The sequence below is a fragment of the Hippopotamus amphibius genome, chromosome 6, assembly GCF_030028045.1.
Source record: "Hippopotamus amphibius kiboko isolate mHipAmp2 chromosome 6, mHipAmp2.hap2, whole genome shotgun sequence".
NCBI lineage: Eukaryota > Metazoa > Chordata > Mammalia > Artiodactyla > Hippopotamidae > Hippopotamus > Hippopotamus amphibius.
In genome coordinates this window covers 138,797,059-138,817,078 of record NC_080191.1, presented here as the reverse complement: position 1 = coordinate 138,817,078, position 20,020 = coordinate 138,797,059, and the positions used below count along the sequence as shown (strand labels likewise).

Here is a 20,020-nt window from a genome sequence, read left to right as displayed (position 1 = left end):
AACTTTGAGTCAAATGTTCTTCAGCAGCTAGGGGTTCAAGGGAGGAAGCTCTTTTTCAATGCTTTTTAGAAAAATACATGGGAAAGAATATAAAGGAAATTATTTATGCCCTAAATAATGATGCTTTCTACTAATGCCAGTGCGTATGCATATATATTTATATTTTATATAAAATATAATATTATTAAAAACTAAGACTAGATTTTAAATAAGACTGTATTTTAAACTTTTTTGGAAAATCACCTTCTAAGTGATTTTCCTGGTTTTAAACACAGTGGGACATGAGAAATTAGTTCAGATGAATTAGGATTGTCATAAGAGGAATATCAGTATTAATTAAGTCAGTGGGAAAGGTCTACAAAATAGATTAGGATGGAAGGAGCATGGACTTTGGAGTCAGACAGACCTGAGTTGGAAAACTGGCTCTGCCGTTTACTGGCTTTGGACAAATTACTTAACCTCCTGAGTCTCAGTTTCCTTGTCTGCAAAATGAAAAGTAGTATCTCCTTCTCAGGGCTGCTGTGAGGATTAGATGAGATTACATTTGAAAAGTACTTTGTTCAGAGCCTGGCTGTCCATTAGGCATTTGTAAACAATAACTATTCTCTTTTAACCGAATCTGGTACTTAAACGTGAGCCTAAATGATCCCATTTGAGAGAATCTTGTTCAGCAGTTCATTAACATTTTTATAGAATGGAAGCAGATCAAGACTTCCACAACTGCAAGTGCTGTAGAAAACTCTTAAGGGATAATTATTCGTTCATGATCAATTTTAATGTTCTACTAGTACTTCATGAATTTTATACAGGATACCCATTTTACAGGTTTTCTCAAAGCAAATATCATTTGTATGTGTATCTGTATGTGTGTGTACGTAAATATACACACATATAATAAATATATATGTTGATTATTCTTTTTTGATGAGAACCACTGAAAGCCTGTGGGATATTTCCCGTATTTGCAGGATGTTAGGGGTGAAACATCTGAGCTGTCACCCAGTCTAACAACTCTTTACAGATGAGGAAAGTGAGGCCCAGAGAGTTTGAATAACTTGTCAAAAATAACACAGTGCTAGAATTATGAATAAAACTCACATCTCTTGACTATCAATCCAGTTCTTTTAGTGGCTTTATTTTTTATCTTTTTGTGCTTAATGAAATATGATTTACATATCATTCACCAATTTTAAGTATCTAAATTGATGATTTTCAACAAATGAATGCAGTCTACGTCTACCACAATAATTATAACCATAAACATACCACTCACTGTTCTTAAACTGTTTGTCGTATCCACTCAATATTTTGCATTTATTTATAATTATTAAATCTTTTTTTTTTTACAATTTAAAGTTATAGGAGTATATAAAATAAAAGTATACCTTATTCCACTCCCTGTTCTGCTCCTCAGAGTTAGCTCTTAAAAACTATTAGAAAGCTTCAAACAGATACTTTACGTCATCGTTGTTTTTTTTTTGGCTGCACCGCGTGGCTTGTGGGATCTTAGTTCCTTGACCAGGGATTGAACCCAGGCCCTCGGCAGTGAAAATGTGGAGTCCTAACCACTGGACAGGTCAGGGAATTCCCACATCTTCTTAAAATAAATGATATTGTATTTCATATATTTTGATTAAAAACTTGATTATATCATCTATTGTATATACACATATACATACATATATACGCATAGATAGATACATGCTCTATTAGCACTAAATGTATATCATTTTCTAGAGAGTGACACTGATTCTCTCATTTGTATCTTTTCTAAGCTTCCGTAGCCTGGAAACTTATTTTCCCCTATCTTTGTCTAAAACAAAACTCAGTTTGGGTTACTTTTAATTTTATATACCATGGAACACACTATGCTTAATTATAAAATAATATTTAATGATTTTTTCTTTTGTCTTTTTACTCCCTAAATTACTCTACTTTCTATAATCTTCTTTTCAATGAGTATTTTATTATTTTTTATATTCCCCAAACCTAGAACTGCTTGCAAAATAAACACTTGTTGGTTTTTTCCCCATTTTTATTGAGGTATAGTTGACATACACACTGTGTGAGTTTAAGGTATACAGCATGATGATCTGACTTGCATGCATCGTGAAAGGATGAGCACAGTAAGTTTGGTGAACATCCATTATCTCATATAGATACAAAATTAAAGAAATAGAAAAAAATTTTTCTTTCTTTTTTCTTAGTGCCTTTAAATAGAACTTAAAAGGCAATACAATACACACTGCTGTTTTGTTTTGTTTTTTTAGGTTCCTGATCAGAGATTTTAAGTGTCTCCTTGGCAGGTGGTGCGTGGCATACATCTCTGTGTTCACACAGGGCCCAGCAGAGCTCTTTGGAGTAAGGAGTGCTCAATACGAAAATTAATGGATTTTCCCTAAGGCTATTAGTGTGTGTGACTTTTTTGAAAGGGTGGGATAGTTCAACAAAATTGGATTTTGCTGTATGTAATGGTTGGAAACTACATTAAGTTTATGATGACATCAGCAAATGAATAATGAAACAGTTGTCTGGAATTTTAAAAAATTACCTGCATTATATAAAGACTGGCTACCAGCACGGATGATACATACTGAAAGTCCCTTTTTCTAAAGACTGAAGATTATGTTTTTGCACTTAAATGAAACAGTTGCCTGAACATTTTACATTTGTTTCCTTATCTGCGTTGAGTCTTGGACTGTCTCTGTGAGGTCACACATGTTGATGAAAATTGGAAAATAAGGTAACCATCAAGATGTTGATATAATCACAACATAAATGAAAGAATAAGCATGCAGTTGTAGTCAGAGAGCTTGTACCTATTGATTTGCATCACAATATTATATTTACATGGTAAATTTACATAGTAAAGCCATTCCAATTGTTGTGATATTGCCCAGCCACTAAAATTCATGATCTTGAAGATAATGTGGCAACATGGGACAAAATGTTTGTGTTCTAATATTTCACTAGGAAATCAGTATTCATTGTCAAATAATTTTATAGAAAAGAATTGTGCATAGAAAAGGAGCAAAAAGGAAATATACCAAAATAATAACAATGGCTTTGTTAAGGTGGTAGCAGTCTGAGTGCTTCTTTCTTATCTCTAGTTATATTACTTCTGTAACAGAAAACAAATTTACAAGTGCAAAGAAAATGAGTTCTATAAAAGAAAGTATAGTAAACATGTTATTCATGGCAGCCTCAAATCTGCTGAAAAACCACCCCACGCCTTATAGTTCCCCACATTGTGAATTCTATCCTCCCGAAGTAAATTCTAAAATTTAACATTTTGTAACCTCCCTAGCCTCTGAGTCTAAGGTGAGGTCCTGTAATTAGTTTCTGCCTCTCAGTTGTATCTGTCAGAAACTACCTGTAGAGCAGACAGGGCCCTGACGTCCACTCTGCTGGCACAGTTGGCTTCAATGTCATGGTCCTGGGGTTAGCTATGAGAACAGTATCTTCCCTATTGCAACAAAGACTGGTGGGTTCTAGGGCTGGTGGTAGCTTGGCCTAGAACCTGTTCCTCCTGCCTTTCCAATGATTACCTGGACTTTGTAATCCCCCTTCATGAATCCCTTCTCATTTAAATGACCTAGACTTGATTCTTTGTCTACACCTAAGAATGCTAACAGGAGGCTAACAAAGTAGAATTCACCTAAAAAAAGAGGAGGTGACATAATTAAAGACGAGCATTCTGAACTTCAAAAGAATATTGTGATCAAATAAAAGACCTTTTTAGCACATAAATCTCTTGAGTGTCATTTCTGGGCAAAGCATCTAAGAGCTGGTGTGAGACCCTGTGGCTCTCTTTTCTGTGGCAGCAACCATGGGGCCTCATGTTCAGATGATGCAGCTACAAGATGTCAGATTCCCCATCAGCCCAGGTACTTGAGAGACTGTGTGAAAGAGAGCCCCCCACTGACTCAGAGAGTACAGTTAATGTGAGCAAGAAATAAACCTCTGTTAGGTGAGGCCACTGAGATTTGAGAGTTAATTTGCTACCATGGCATAGCCTCGTATAACAGAACCTGATTAATACACAGTGGTATCAAAAATGGGATGTGTTTAATGATCAAAATCAATAAATATATGTTTGAAAACCTTGTGTGATTATAGAACATTTTATCTAATAAAAGTAAATCAAATAAAGCATGGATTAAGGATTTGTTATCATTTTTCATCAAGTAAAGATATCTGGGTTTACGTGAAAGCAACAACAACAAAAATGTAACACATTGTGGCAACCCCTAAATATTTAATGGTCTTAAAAACAACAAATAGGTTATACATTTCAATTCTCACATTATAAAAAAATAGAATTTGTGATGCACATTAATTTTCTTAAAATACCCCCCCAGAGCAGTATGCAATAATAAAAAAGCAAATCATATTTACTTATTGTGAAATTCTTGATGGTCTGCAGAGAGAGGTATGAGAAAATTGCTAACAGGATTTATTGAAATTTCTTCAGGCAAAACTAAAAGAGACATGAATGCAACACTCATTGAACCAGCTTCATCAATGTCTGCTTGCTTTTGTAGTCGTTTTCCTTTTCAAATGTCTGTTTCAGCCTGTACAACAGTAGTTTTTTCTGCTCAGTAGTACATGACACTTATTTCATAAAATATTTGGGATTCTTTCACCTGAAGTAGCCACTGACAAGGTTATTTTCTGTCTGTCTATTATAATCAGCACTGCCCTGTCTGCACTGAGTGACTGGGCCAGCACAGGCAGAGGAAATCAGCATCACAATTCTGTTGTTTGACTGTTCCCAGTGTTCAAATGCCCTAATAAATCATCCCCTATTTCTTAAAGACTAAAGAGATTTTGAAAGAGTTGGCTTTGTTTTGTTTTGTCTATAGTACAGAAGATCAAATAAGAGAAAATGGAATTAGAGTAGGAAAGATTTCTCTTGGACATAAAGAACTTCCAGACTATCAGAATAAAAAGATACTAGAATGGATTATTGATGGAGAATGCCTGGTCTTTCGTCAGGCACATCATTAAGTAAGACTAACTTTCTAATAAAAGGAAAAATAAGCAAATGGGACCTAATCAAACTTACAAGCTTTTGTACAGCAAAGGAAACCGTAAACAAACTGAAAAGGCAACCTACAGACGGGGAGAAAATACTTGCAAATGATTTGACCAATAAAGTATTAACCCAAAATATACAAAGAGCTCATACAACTCAATATCAAAAAAAAAACAAAAACAAACCTGATTATAAAATGGGCAGAAGACCTAAATAGACATTTCTTCAAAGAAGACGTACAGATGGCCAAAAGGCACATGAAAAGATGCTCAACATTGCTACTTATTAGAGAAATGCAAATGAAAACTACCATGAGGTACCTCCTCACACCAGTCAGAATGGCCATCATTAAAAAGTCTATAAATAACAGACTTTTAATAATAGTCTACAGATAATAGAGGGTATGGAGAAAAGGGAATCCTCCTACACTGTTGGTGGGAATGTAAATTGGTGCAGCCTCTATGGAAACCAGTATGGCAGTTCCTCAGAAACTAAAAATAGAACTGCCATATAATCCTGCAATCCCACTCTGGGCATATTCCAGAGAAAACTACAATTTGAAAAGATACATGCACCCCAATGTTCATAGAAGCACCATTTACAATAGCCAAGACATGGAAGCAACCTAAATGTCCATTGACCGATGAATGGATAAAGAAGATGTGGTACATATATACAGTGGAATACTACTCAGCCATAAAAAAGATGAAACAATGCCATTTTCGGCAACATGGATGGACCTAGAGATTATCATGCTAAGTGAAGTAAGTCAGAAAGAGAAGAACAAATACTATATGTCACTTATATGTGAAATCTAAAATATGACACATATGAACTTATCCACAAAACAGAAACAGACTCACAGACATAGAGAACAGATTTGTGGTTGCCAAGGAGGGGGAGTGGGGGGGGGAAGGGTGGACTGGGAGTTTGGGACTAGCAGATGCACACTATTATATATAGAATGGATAAACAACAAGAGCATATTGTATAGCACAAGGAGCTATGAGGGTAAGTCAGAAATTACCTGCACTCCTCTGTTACATTAAAACTTCTGTTGGCTGCACTGTCTTATCAGTACTTTCTGTTCAAGGCTACTGTCTCCCCAGTCACGGCTGTGCAGGTGTGAATGTGTTACATCAGTTCATTTGTAACTGCAGTGCAAGCAAAAATGGATGCCCCACTTGTGATTTGCACAAAAGAAGAGCAGTGTGCAGTGATTCGTTTTTTTGTGGTCAGAGGGTGTGTACGTCTGCACACTTCTGTCCACACTGTTGATATTCTGCAAAAACTTCATTTCGAGGTGTTAAAGTATCCTACCTATAGTCCTGATCTTGCTCTATAGGACTTTCATCTGTTTGGTCCCCTGAAAGCAGCCCTACAAGGACGAAGATTCACTTCTGATGAAGAAGTGAAGACAGTGGTGCATTGGTGGCTCACAGCTCAGGCTAAAACATTTCTTAATGAGGGAAATATAAAGCTTGTTGACGGACAAAGTGTATTTGAAAAGCAAGGAGATTATATTGAAAAATGATGTATTTGTCTTTTCTAAAGTTAATTCAAATGAATTCTACAGCCATAGTGTATATAAATTTTGACTCACCCTCATATATTCAAAATCCTGGGATAAACCATAATGGAAAAGAATATGAAAAAGAACATGTATGTATATATGTAAAACTGAATCTCTTTGCTGTACAGTAGAAATTAACACAACATTGTAAATCAACTATACTTCAATAAAATAAAAAAAGAAAAGAAAAAAAGAAAGGCTAACTTTCTATAGGCAGAAGACTAGGTCAGATACTCTCTCATAATCTTTTCCAGTTCTGTGAGGGGGGGTTTGTTTGTTTGTTTGTTTGTTTTGGCTGGGTTGGGTCTTCATTGCTGCATGTGGGTTTTCTTTAGTTGTGGCGAGTGGGAGCTACTCTTCGTTGCAGTGCGTGGGCTTCTCAGTCTAATGGCTTCTCTTGTTGCAGAGCATGGGCTCCAGGCACATGGGCTTCAGTCGTTGCGGCACATGGGCTCAGTAGTTGTGGCTCGAGGGCTCTAGAGCACAGGCTCAGTAGTTGTGGTGCACAGGCTTAGTTGCTCCGTGGCATGTGGGATCTTCCCGGACCAGGGATCGAACCCATGTCCCCTGTACTGGCAGGCAGATTCTTAATCACTGCGCCACCAGAGAAGTCCCAGTTCTGTGGTTTTATGATTAAGACTAATATCACATCAGAATTCTTTCGGCGGGAATTCCCTGGTGGTCCAGTCGTTAGGACTCTGTGCTCTCACTGCCAAGGGCCCAGGTTCAATCCCTGGTTGGAGAACTGAGATCCCACAAGCCCCTTGGTGCAGCAAAAAAAAGAAAGAAAGAAAAAAAAAAAAAAAGAATTCTCTTGGCTTCTCTTGTTTTCATTTACAGCATTCAGTATCTCTGTTTGACTGATATTGCTGGGGGACAGTCTGTCCCCATTCTCTGGCCAAGTGAAAACACACACACACACACACACACACACACACACACACACACACACATATCCCACAGAGGGGGCTCAAATAATTAACTCAAGTATTCTACAGACAGATTCCAAACTGGGTGAGTCTAGTAGAGGAAAGACATTCACCATCGCCCTCCTTATTGATCTGATGCGTCTCTCGGCATGGTCCATGAGCACAGACCTCACTGGCCTGACCTTGAGGGTGTGCCCCCATGGTTGTCCTTGGCAGTGGAAGGTGTCCTCATAGACCCCTTGTCACTCATGGCACCATACCCTTCTGCCCTGGCCTCCCTGTGCCTTCACTTTTTTCATTTCTCCCCCTTTTCTCCCCACTTTCCCTCTCCAGGAGTGGCCCTTCCCCAACGTTAGCAAGTCTATGGCCTCTTGCTTTGACCTGGAAATTCTCTCAGTCCCTGAGTGCCTGCCTCGGGCTATGAGTCACAATTTCTTTCTTCCACCTGTTCCTGCTGCTGGATGGGAAAAGAGGGACGGTTTAGATCTTGAGGTGGAGATGGGTCAGAAGGACATGGGCTGGGGAGATTTTGTTTTCTCTTTCTTTTCTTTCCCCTCACTGCTTTGGCCATCCTATATAAAAATTCAGACTTCTTGCATAGGATGGTTAATCCCCTGCCAATAGCTTTCAACCAGTCCATCTATGGGAGTCATATTCTCCTTGCTACTCTAACTGAGGACCTTATCAATCAAAGAAGCACCACTTTCCTCCCAATCCCATGTAACATTGCAAGGTCCTCTCTTATTAACCAGTCTTGGAACTAGCCTTGCCCTCTACTAAGAGTTGAAGGAAAGGCAATCTCTCCGTACATGTAAGGTCTTGTGAAGTTTCAGAGGTCAGCAAACTGTGACTATGGTCTGTGAGCCAAGTGCATCCCACTGCCTGTTTTATAAGTAGAGTTTATTGGACATAGCCATGCTCATCATTGTCTATGACTGACTTTGCTCTCTAACAGCAAAGCTGTTTAGTTATAACAGTGACCTCGTCACCAAACACAAGTTCATGTGCCAGACCCACAGTGAGGCCAAATAAACTGAAATGTTGGCGTTCAGAGCAGAGAAAGGTTTATTGCAGGGCCAAGCAAGGAGAATAGATGGCTTATGCTCAAAAATCCTGAACTCGATGCTTTTGGGGGGAAAGTTTTTATAGGCAAAATTTGGGGTGAGGGCTGCAGGGTGTGTGACTTCCTTCTGATTGGTTGGTGGTGAGGTATCAGGATGGCGCTCTAGGAATCTTGCACTCAGCCTGAGGTTACCATCCGCCACCTGGGTGGAGGCCTTAGTTCTGTAGAACTCAAAGATATTGTTATGTATATTCCTTGAGGAGGATCCAGGACCCTCCCCCAAGGCTGCACTGTTGTTTTTCTTTCTTTTTTTTTATGTTTATTTTACATTGGAGCATAGTTGATTAGCGATGTTGTGTTAGTTTCAGGTGTAGAGCAAAGTGATTCAGTTATACATATACATGTATTCTTTTTCAGATTCTTTTCACATTTAGGTTATTACAGAATACTGAGCAGAGTTCTATGTGCTATACAGTAGGTCCTTGTTGGTTATCTACTTTAAATATAGTAGCGTGTACATGTCAATCCCAAACTCCCAACCTATCCCTTCCCCTTCTCAACTCCTCCTCCCTTGCTTCTGCATCCCCTCCCTTCCCTGACTAGCAACTGTTTGAATCTGCTCTTTTGAACTCAGGAAAGGCCAGGGAGGCTGAATGAAGCCTATTTCCTACAGACAGGAAATGGGGGACACAGAAGGCTTTGTACCCGAGAGCCCCACAGGGTTACGCTCAGTTTCAACATTAAGGTCCACAAAGCCTAAAATATTTACTGTCTGGCTCCTTATAGAAAAAGTTTGCCAAGCCCTGATACAATGTATCACACCTAAAAGGAAGACCACTTCAATGTGAAGGATTACTCTCAGCTGCTGCTTTTAAGGGTTTGGGGTAGCTTTTTTCTTTTTTTCTTTTGAATAGGAGACCTAGACCCTGGAGAAGTTAATCCTTTAACTTTTCTTTCCCTACACCCTGCATGCCTTCATTGTGGCTAAAAGAAGTATCATTTTTTAAATGGCAGAATCTATAAAGTTAATGTATTTTTGTCATTACCAAAAATTTAACTTAGATGAGCAAGTTCATAAATGTGAAACCTTGGAGTTGCTCTTGACTGTCTCTCCTCATCCTTCTATCCATATCCAACTGGTCATCAAGTTCTACTGCTTCTACTTCCTAAATTAACCCCCCGTTTCTCTATCCTCAGTACCCTACTTGATGTCTCACACGATCTATACGATGGGCTCTTACCTACTCTCTTGGCCTCCAAGCCATCCCACCCCAACTAAGTCACTCTCACTATATGTAAAGTGCCCCCACCACCACTACATCACTCACCACGTGTACAGGCTTCCTCAACACGTACTAGTCATGTATACCTCACCACATGTACACCTCTAATCTCGGAACTGGGCTTCTATATCACTAAATAGCACTACTACTTACCAACTCACTCAAGCCAGAAACCAAGGAATTGATCTCTGGTGTCCTCAGCCTGCAGCGGCTTGACGCAGGATTTCGGTTCCCGGCCAGACATTGAAGTCAGGCAGCGACAGAGAGAGCACTGAGTCTTGGCCACTAGACCACCAGGGACCAGTGGCCAGTGACAAGGCCCTGACCTTGAATGAATATCCACACAGAGGCAGAAATGAATATCCACACAGAGGCAGAAAGTAGTGAGCAAGTAAAGTGTTTCTTAGGAGGAAAAAGAGTGCAGTACATGTGGATAGACACACAGGTGAGCTGAGAGAGTCGGGCCCTTAGGGTAGTTTGAATCACTTTTATGAGGCATTTCTTCCAGGATTCCTTTGACCAATCATCTTGCTTTGCCTGGTTCTGAGTCCGTATTTGGTATATCTCAGGGTCCCCCCATGTGTGCGTACACATCTCTTAGCCAAGATGGATTCTAGCAAAGAGGCCTATGGGTAGTTGACATCACTTACTGTGGGGTGGTGTCCCCTTCCTTTTTAACCTCCAAGGAGCCTTTTTTTTTTTTTTTTTTTTTTTGGCACACGGGCTTAGTTGCTCCGCGGCATGTGGGATCTTCCTGGAGCTGGGATCGAACCCGTGACCTCTGCATTGGCAGGCGGATTCTTAACCACTGCGCCACCTAGGAAGCCCGAGCCTTTTTGTACATGTGTCGTTGGGAAGGTCTCCTTGACTTCAACAATGAGGAATATATGATCTTTTATCTCTTATCTGGGCATGGCCCAGCCTCCTCCATCATCCTGCTTTTATGGAGTTTGTGCTATTATGGAGTTTCTGTCCACAGGGGAGAAACTGTTCAGTCTGGGGCCCATCCATCTCCTGCCTCAGAATCATCTTTGATTTGTCATTTTCCTTCATACCCCACATCTGATTGATCAGCAAGTCCTATCAGCTCTACCTCCAAAAATTTATAGTAATTCTAACAGTCGGAGTTAAATTGACACTTATATTCCTGGGCCCACTTAAGAAACAACTGAAAGATAAACATAGAAGTCAAACAAATGAAGATCAAAATATCACTTTTATCAGTAATAGAGTTAATATTGACAGCGTATTCTTCTAGCTGCAGATGAACACACCCTAACATTGTGAACCCACAGCTAGTCGGGCTTCTCATGCAATCAGAGGCTGTGTGGGCCACTGCAGACCTCCCTGTGCAGGGCAGCGTGCCAGCTCCTGTGATACTTAACAGTGGGGAGGAGCAGGGTGGAACACACGTGTGCAGCACACAGGCAGAGCAACAAAAGCAAGAAGGAGGGAGAAGTTGGAGGAGCCTGCCGGTAGCGTCCAGCACTGTCTGTGGTGCCTGTAAGTCTGACAAGTCCTAGGAGGAATGAATGGTGATGAGAAAAGATAAGTAAGGTTACCAAGAAGTCACAGAAAAGAAGATTCCCCTCCTCCAACATTCCCCAGATTTTTGTTCTCTTACCGCATCAAGTTTAACCACTAATTAATATTGTGGCAGCCCTCCTTAGGATGCAAGGTTTATAATCTACCTGGGCAATTCTGGTCCCACTTTCAAAAGATGACTCTCCCAACACCAACCATGGCTCTTCTGAGATGCTGGTGGGCAATGTTTTATTTTTAAATTCAGGAAGCTCTAAAATGGGTCAGAATAACATATTAGTTCTAAAACCTGTATCCAATGCATCCAAAGCTAGAAATTCTTTCTCTTCCCAAACTATGTCCAACCACATTGTCCAATATAGCTCATCAAAGGTTTGGCAATGAGATAAAGTAACAACATAAACATTCCAATCATAATAATGCCATCAACAACCAAAGGCCCAAGTCTGAAAGTTAACTGCCTTTTTAAATGAATTTTCCTGGAAGGAAATTAAAGTTAAAAGTTAAATTCCATGCAAATTAGTCCAAAGATTTTCAAGGTCAAAAGAATTAAAATCCAAAATTACATTCTCTTGCACTTGTGGGTTAAAGATCCATACTTCATCTCCAAATTCTTATTTTTGCCTACTCTGAAACTAGAAGGGTGTTTGCAGCCAGGTAGACCTGGGGTGTCTTTGGCAGCTACAACCTGGGCTATATTCTTTGGAACGGATATAGGTCCTAATATGTCTTAGGGTACATATGAATGCATCTCCAGTTATGTCCTGTGTTTAAAGGCTCTAAGATTTAACAGAGCACAAAAGACTATCCCAGCACTGGCCCCCGACCCACCAAAACAACTCAATCTGGAAATCACAAGTAAGATAACGTTTCCGGAGCCCAGAGTTAGCGTTACCAACAACCCTAGCAGAGATTCGGTGATACTGGACAAAGGAGATGAGATTAAGAAAGTAACTTGATTTAAACTCGTCATAATGCCAGTGAGCTTAGGGTAGTTATCTGAAGTCCACAGCTCTGAATTTACACCGAATCAGGACCAATCTCCCATCCAGTAGTGAATTTTGACACCATATATTTACATATGCGACGGTGACATTTGTACTGGTGGTATGCACGTAGCCTTCATTCTAAGATAGTAGCATTTGAGACAGTACAACCTTCTTGCAAAGTTAGAAACTTATATTGGTGGCAGCCCAAATCACCAGGCTTTATTTGATGTGCTCCCACCTTTCTATGTACTCCTAAGTTCTAATTTTCTATTTTCCCCTTGAGCTCCGTGTTTCTGTCTTCCCAGTGCTAAACCAAACGTGGCCTCATCAACAACGCATAAGCAGGCCTTTCCGGTCCTAGGCCACAGAGGGGGCTCCCGTTGCCTCTTGCTACCAAATTGCTTGGAACTGTAAAGTCTGTCTAGGAAAGAGATTTTCACCTAGTTGTCATATTTGATTCAGCTGGAGAGTTAGTCGTAGCAGATTCCTGAACTGCATTACTTGCTGGTGCTTCAGAGCTTGAATTTCTCATGGTCTATGGGAATCTGTTTCTCTTCAATGGGCCCCTTGATTCACTGTCTTTCCTTCACTTTTCAATACTCCAGGCCTTGAGTAGAATTTATGTCTGGGGTATCATTAATCGAAGTATTAGTGTGTGCCTCTGATGTTTCATTCCCCTCTGCTGTTAGCCTTCCAGAATGTTCCTTCCAGAATGACTCAATTGAATTCTCTGTTCCTTCCAGAATGACTCAATTGAATTCCTAGTAGTTTAACCTATTTCTTAAATTCATTCTTTTACTTTTCTAACATACATAGGGCTGGATTGCAGGCCTTCCTTCTTTTATTTTCTCTTTGCCTTCTGGCCCATAAAATAGATTTTCTAGAATATTTCTTTAGGTTTTTGATACATGGGGTCCACCTTAGTGAGAGATGTGAAATCAATAAATTCTAAGGGTACCCAAAGCTCGACTGTTCAAACAAATTTTGGTCACCTTCTCCTACCCATGCTGGATAGTCCCACCTGGAAGATATTACCCCATCAAACCAACATCTAATCTGGGCCTAGACTCAGCTGATTATTGTTCTGTCTCTCCGTTTTTATTTCTCATCTCTGCTGTGCCTTCCCTTGGAATGCCAGTTCCATAAGTTTCTCTGACATGTACCCTCAAGGTACATGCAAAACCTGCTTGCCACCTGTAATAACTGTCTGTTTCTGAATCTAATCCATATAACAATTACTGGAGTATTATTTGTGCTTATCTTCGTGGCCTTCCCCTCTCAAATCTGTTCAAATTCTTTGCAACCACTTGGTATAATGACCCCAGTCTTCAAAAGATTTTTCCTCAATTACTCTTACTGTGGATTCTTCATCTGCTCCTTTTAGAGGAGATACAGTTTACGCTGGGTCTGACTTCTTGCAGGTTGGGTGTGGGGGGAGGTGAATTTAGTCAGAGGTCTTACCTCTTCTCATTTTTGTAATAGGCCCAGTCACTACTCCTAAACTAGTGATAATTAAAACATCCTTACCTTTTCTAATACCCTTTTTATAAGTAATTAGAACTGAGTAAACTCCCTTTTCCTTTTGTGTATATCCATCCTTGTCTCCAAGAGCTCATGCTGATCTTCCTATATGTGTAGTCTCTTGACTAAGCACTCATTCTCTTTCTACTATGGACTGAATGTTTGTGCCCTCCCCAAACTCGTGTTATATACTAACACCCAATGAGATGGTATTTGGAGTTAGGGTCTTGGTATATGATTAGGTCATGAAGGTGGAGCTCTCATGAAAGGGATTATTGACTTTCTAAAAGGTACCCCAGAGAGCTCCCTTGCCCCTTCCACCATGTGAGGTTACAGTGAGAAGATGGAGGTCTGTGAACCAGTAAGCAGGCTCTCACAGGCATTGACTCTGCCAGTGCATTGACCTTGGACTTCCCAGCTTCCAGAACTGTGAGAAATAAATTTCTGTTGTTTATATGCCACCCAGTCTATGGTATTTTGTTATAGCAGCCTGAACAGACTAAAAAGAGTGTCCTAAGAAAAGTTTACTCTCCCTCTAGCTAATCATCGTCTTACTTTATTTTGATTTAATTCTTTCACTTCCTTGGTTCTTATAGTCAGAACAAAGCATAACTTTCAATTCACCAAATTCCTCCTTGATTTCTTAAGAAAACTTTATTGTTGGGAATGGAAACTTCAGGCACAGAACTTTCAGGTTTTTCCCTACCTAAGAAAGTGACATATTCTCTTTACCTTAAGAGCATCCATTTCTATGTATGAGTTTATTAATAAAATTTACCATCATTTAATTGATGAGATTTGCAATTTGGGTCTCCAAAATCTAAAGCCATGGTTAGAATTTGTGTAACAAATCCAGAGACACTTGGGACCACATAGCAGGGCTGATTCTTGAGTCTATGGACAAGCCCCATGAGTGTTAGTTGTGTCATAATTTTCTCTCTGAGCTCAAACCAATGTAAAGCAGAACAAAATTCAGACAGCGGATCTAACACTGCCTACCTAGAGCTGGCCATAATAATTTAAAGGCAGAACCTTATCTCACACCCAAGCCAGCATCATCTTTTGCCTGGATCACTACAATAGTTCCTAACTCATTTCCCTGCCACCATTGTTACTAAGCAAGGGCTTGCTGCCCAACATGCATAGAAGGCCATACTATAGCACTGGCTTTTGAGAAAAGAAAGGGTTTTATTGTGAGGTTGACTAGCAAGGAGATAGGAGGCAAGGCTCTCAAGTCTGTCGCCCAGATGTGGGGTTTGGTCACACTCTTATGAATTAGGGAAGGAAAGTTGGTATTCGGAAGCACTGGTGCAGCAGGTTTGTACTGGAGGGCTTTGGAACTTGGCCATTTATGGTAAGGATGATCAAAGGTCTTCAGTACCAGATCTCCCTGAACAATGGACCCTTCACTTCTGAAAGTGTTCCTGCATTCAGGTTCTGTTCACATCCTGGTGCTTTGGCAGGGAGATACTTTGGTTCCCAGTGTTATCACTTCTGTGCCTTATTTGGCCACATGACTTACAGTTTTGTTCTATTGTCTCTAAAAAACAACTCAGTATCTTGTTAAAAACAGGATAGGACCAGTTTGGGGCTGGTTCTGTCATTACACCATTCTAGTCCCACCCCACCCCCCACCTCCTGCCCCTCACGCCATCCCATAGTTCATCTTCCACATAGCTGCCAGAATGATCTTTTAAAAACTTATATAAAGTCAAACAAAGGAAAGGATACTATCAATAAAGTGAAAAGATAAGTCATAGATGGGAGTTCCCTGGCAGTCCAGTGGTTATAACTCCATGCTCTCACTGCTGAGGGCCTGGATTCAATCTCTGGTTGAGGAACTAAGACCCCACAAGCCAAATGGCATAGCTAAAAAACAAAACAAAACTCATAGAATGGGAGAAAGTTTTTGCAAATCACATGTCTGATAAGGGCCACATATCCTGAATATATAAAGAACCCTTACAACTCAACAATAAAAAGATCAATAACCCAATTCTAAAATGGGCAAAGGACTTGGATAGATGTTTCTCCAAAGCAGATATACAAATAGCCAATAAGTACATGAAATGACTCTCAACGTCATTAGTTATTAGGGGAATGCAAAAAACAAAAACAAAAAACCAACACATTGAAATACTTTAGACCCACTAAAATGGCTATAATCATAAAAAACAGAAAATAACAAGCGTTGGCAAGGATGTAGAGAAATTGGAACTCTCATTGGTTATAAAACTACCAATGCAGCCACTTTGGAAAATAATTTGGCAGTTCCTCAGAATTTAAACAGAATTGCCATGTGACCTAACAATTCCACAGAAGAGAAGAGAAAGCCTATATTCATACAGGTATATACTCAAGAGAAATGAAAGCATATAGTCATATAAAAACTTGTAAGCAAATGTTTGTAGAAGCATTATTCATAAAAGGCAAAAAATGAAACAATCCAAATGTCCACTAACAGATGAATGCATAAAACATGGTATGTACGTACAATGGAATATGTTTGCCATTAAAAAGGAATGAAGTATTATTACATGCTACAACATGGATGACTTTGAAAACATTAAGCTAAGTGAAAGAAGCTAGACACAATAGGCTGTATCATTCCATTTATATTAGGAAAATCCATAGAGACCAAAACCAGACTATTTCTTGCCAGAGGCTGGGGAAAGGGGCAACAGGAGTAACTGCTATCAGGTACAGGGTTCCTTTTGGGGGTGATGGAAATGTTCTGGAATTAGTGGTAATGGTTGTGCTCATTATGAACTGCTAAAAACCAGTGAATTTTACGCTTTAAAATAGTAACACATGTTATATAAATCATATCTCAATTTTCAAAAACACTAATGAGAAAATGGCACCAATGGCACAGAGTAGAGGCTCAAGAAATAAATTCTGAATGAATGAGTGGGACCTAATTTGTGAACACTGGAAATGTAGATATTTTGATGGTACGGGGTGCTGAGAGCATCAACTGATTTTGGATGAGAACCTCAGAAACCCTATTCCTGAACACATCGAGGCTACATATATAGCACCCATGGAGAGTGCTAAGAAACAGGAGATGTGGGGAAATGTACCTCACCATCATTCCCAAATTACCAAAGACAAAATGTTATAGTTGTAAAAACCATGATAAAACTCTCCAAAGTTTATGAAATCAGCCATATAAATATTGCTGTGTAATTCATGATTCTGTCTGTTCTCTGAGAGGAGAGTTGAGGCACACACACTTGATCTGGGGGCATTGGAGGAGATCAAAGGGAGGTTGGCTATGAGACAGCACAGTGAGGCGTCTCTGGGATTGCAGTTCAGCCCAGGCTCCGGGCTGATGCTTTGTTCCTGGGAAGGGGTAGTAATAAAGAACAGAGCCCCCAAAAAGCATAGAACACAAAGCACATCTGCGTTGGGGCCCAGGAAGAGGGTAAGCTGGGAGAGATGGGTGGCATGACAACCATTAAGAATGGAATTAAGGAGCAACCAAGAATATGCCTGTGCTGGGAGTGAGGGGATGTCATGGTAGCAGGAAACACAGGGCCGACATGGAGGGCAAATGAGGATGCCAGGAGCCAGGAAGATACTCTGTGAAGCAGACACCCTACTGTTCTTGAAGGATCTGAGGCCTGGAATTTGCGTATTTTGCAGTTGAAGATTGAACCACACACTGCTGTTTCATGCCTCATCAACATGACCTAGGAAATGTGGTTACTCATTTAACAAGGAATAGTGCTCATATTCCCTTATCCAGAGGAGGAAAATGTCTTTTTTTTGATTCCGAGATAATCTATGAATCATATATGTGGAATCATTAAGTGGAAGCAACATTAGGAGGAGGACCATCTGCCACTGTATATTTTAGTGAATTTGATCATGAAAGTTGCCTCTAAACTGAGCCAGGTGGAAAAAGAACATAAAGATAATTTAGGTTTAGATCATCAAATGAGGCTAAAAAGTTACTGAGGTAGGAAAGGAAAAGCTTGGAGGGACGAGAAAGTGAGGTGGTACAAAGAAATCAAAGGCTGGTTTAGAAACAGTAACTAATATTGTAAAATGGGAAGAGTAGATTTTTAAGCTTAAAAAGGTAAGGCTTAACAATTTTTTTTAAATAAAAATGGTAAGGCTTTATTTTAAGTCAGTTTGAACATTTACATGCAAAGTACTGAAAGTAAGTAAGTGAGGGACTTCCCTGGTGACGCAGTGGTTAAGAATCTGCCTGTCAATGCAGGGGACTCGGTTCCATCCCTGGGCTGGGAAGATCCCACAAGCCGTGAAGCAACTAAGCCCACGCACCACAACTGCTGAAGCCCCTTTGCCTAGAGCCCGTGCTCTGCAAGAAAAGCTACTGCCAAGAGAAGTCCATGCACCGCAACGAAGAGTAGCCCCTGCTCACTGCACCTAGAGAAAGCCCGCGTGCAGCCAATAAATAAATAAATAAATTTATTAAAAAAAAAAAAAAGAAAGAAAGTGAAAGTGATTTTTAGAAAGTTTAAATGTAAGTAAGCAGAACATGACATGGTCCAGCTTGCCCAGACACACTGAAGTGATACCTAGGGATGACTTCGATCGTGAATAAGACACGTCAAGTTATAAGAAGGAACCTACTGCTGGCTTGCGCAGATCTGAATTTCCAGAGCAGCCTGCTGGATGGCCTCCACTGTCAAGCCATTCTGCACACTCTGTAGCCCAACTAATCTACCCGAAGTAGGACTTTAATCACTCTAAAGCCTTCACGGCCCTCCCATGTCTTACAAAATCTATCCTGAACTCTGCCTGGATCTCTTGCTCCACCCTACCTATTTAATATTTGCTTTTAATTCTCTCCAGAACACACCCTTCTCAGGCCTGTCATTCCACTTGTCCTGCCTCTGGGTCTTTGCCCAAGATGCTGCCTTTGTCTGAAATGTATATGGTCTCCTTCTGTCAAGGTGGAGCTTACATTTCAGTTCCACCGTGGACCTTCCTTGATTGCCCCTATCTTTGACTTCTAAAATACATTTGCTCAATTACATACTGCTGTGTATTATTCACTATTCTTGTGCATGTATTAGCACCAAGAGCTAGAGGAAAAAGGAGAGGGATTAATAACAGAGGGAAGTGAATTCCCCGTTTTAGATTCTGATTTGGAGGTGGGTGTCGGTAAAGGATGGAGGAAGCATAGCAGAGTGATCCCAGAGGCTTTGGTGCAGGAAAGGAAGTAGGGTCAGTAGTAACGAACACCTTGCTTTACATGTCACTTGGCAATAACATCTTCAGTTTTAAGTTCAACATCATGAGGAATGAGAAATTTATTTGGATGCTCCAGGTAATGGATGCTTACCAAACAAATTCTTGGGTTCCATCCTACCTACTGATTCAAAATCTCTGAGGGTGGGGCCCAGCAATGTGTGTTTTAATCATACTCAAGGTAATTCTTATGCATGGTAATGTTAGAGAACCACTGCTTTAGAGCATAAAAACTTGAAAATCACTTGCCTTTTGGAATAGAACAGACAAAATATAAAGTGGTCCTTTATCATGGAGCCAGAATCACCATATGAACACGACTTCCTGCCCAGTGCCATTGTAACAGGCAGCACGCCAAACAGAACACTCAGGCACCACACTGCCAGGGCAACAGTCCACCTGCTCGCCTCACTCAGACAACTGACTGCAACTGTTTTTTGGGTCCACTCAGCCCTGATTGCTGTCTATAACAATACTGGATGGATTCTTTCACTTGGTGCTTGATAAAAAAAATACAAAGACTAATTGAAACTGAGTGAATCACAGTATAAAAGAAAATGCAAGCCGTTCACTAATTACACCCATACCTAACACTACAGAACAGATACTGCACAGTGGCATTCTGCTGTTGTATTCCAATGTCTCCACTAAAGAACTGGTGAAAATTCTTAGGCAACGCTCAGGAAATGTTTCTTTTCTCAACTGGATTTCACTTTTTACATTATCCAGGCTTTCCTGATCCTCTGAATAACTAACTCACTCTGTTCTTGCCACCCATGAAAGACAGCTGCTTTATGAGTCGTTTAAAAGAAGTCTCAAAATCTGCACCTGCAGTTGCTCAAAGTTCAGATTTACT

At 40.1% G+C, this 20,020-nt stretch overlaps 1 long non-coding RNA gene across 1 annotated transcript in view; it reads left to right on the top strand.

Moving 5' to 3' along the window:
* LOC130855754 (uncharacterized) overlaps positions 1 to 4,104 on the top strand; it is a 51,082-nt gene extending 46,978 nt beyond the window's left edge. The window contains exon 3 of the long non-coding RNA XR_009054369.1: positions 2,271 to 4,104. This is a non-coding gene — a long non-coding RNA (uncharacterized LOC130855754). The remainder of the gene's footprint in view (positions 1 to 2,270) is intronic.
* Positions 4,105 to 20,020: the final 15,916 nt, after the last annotated feature.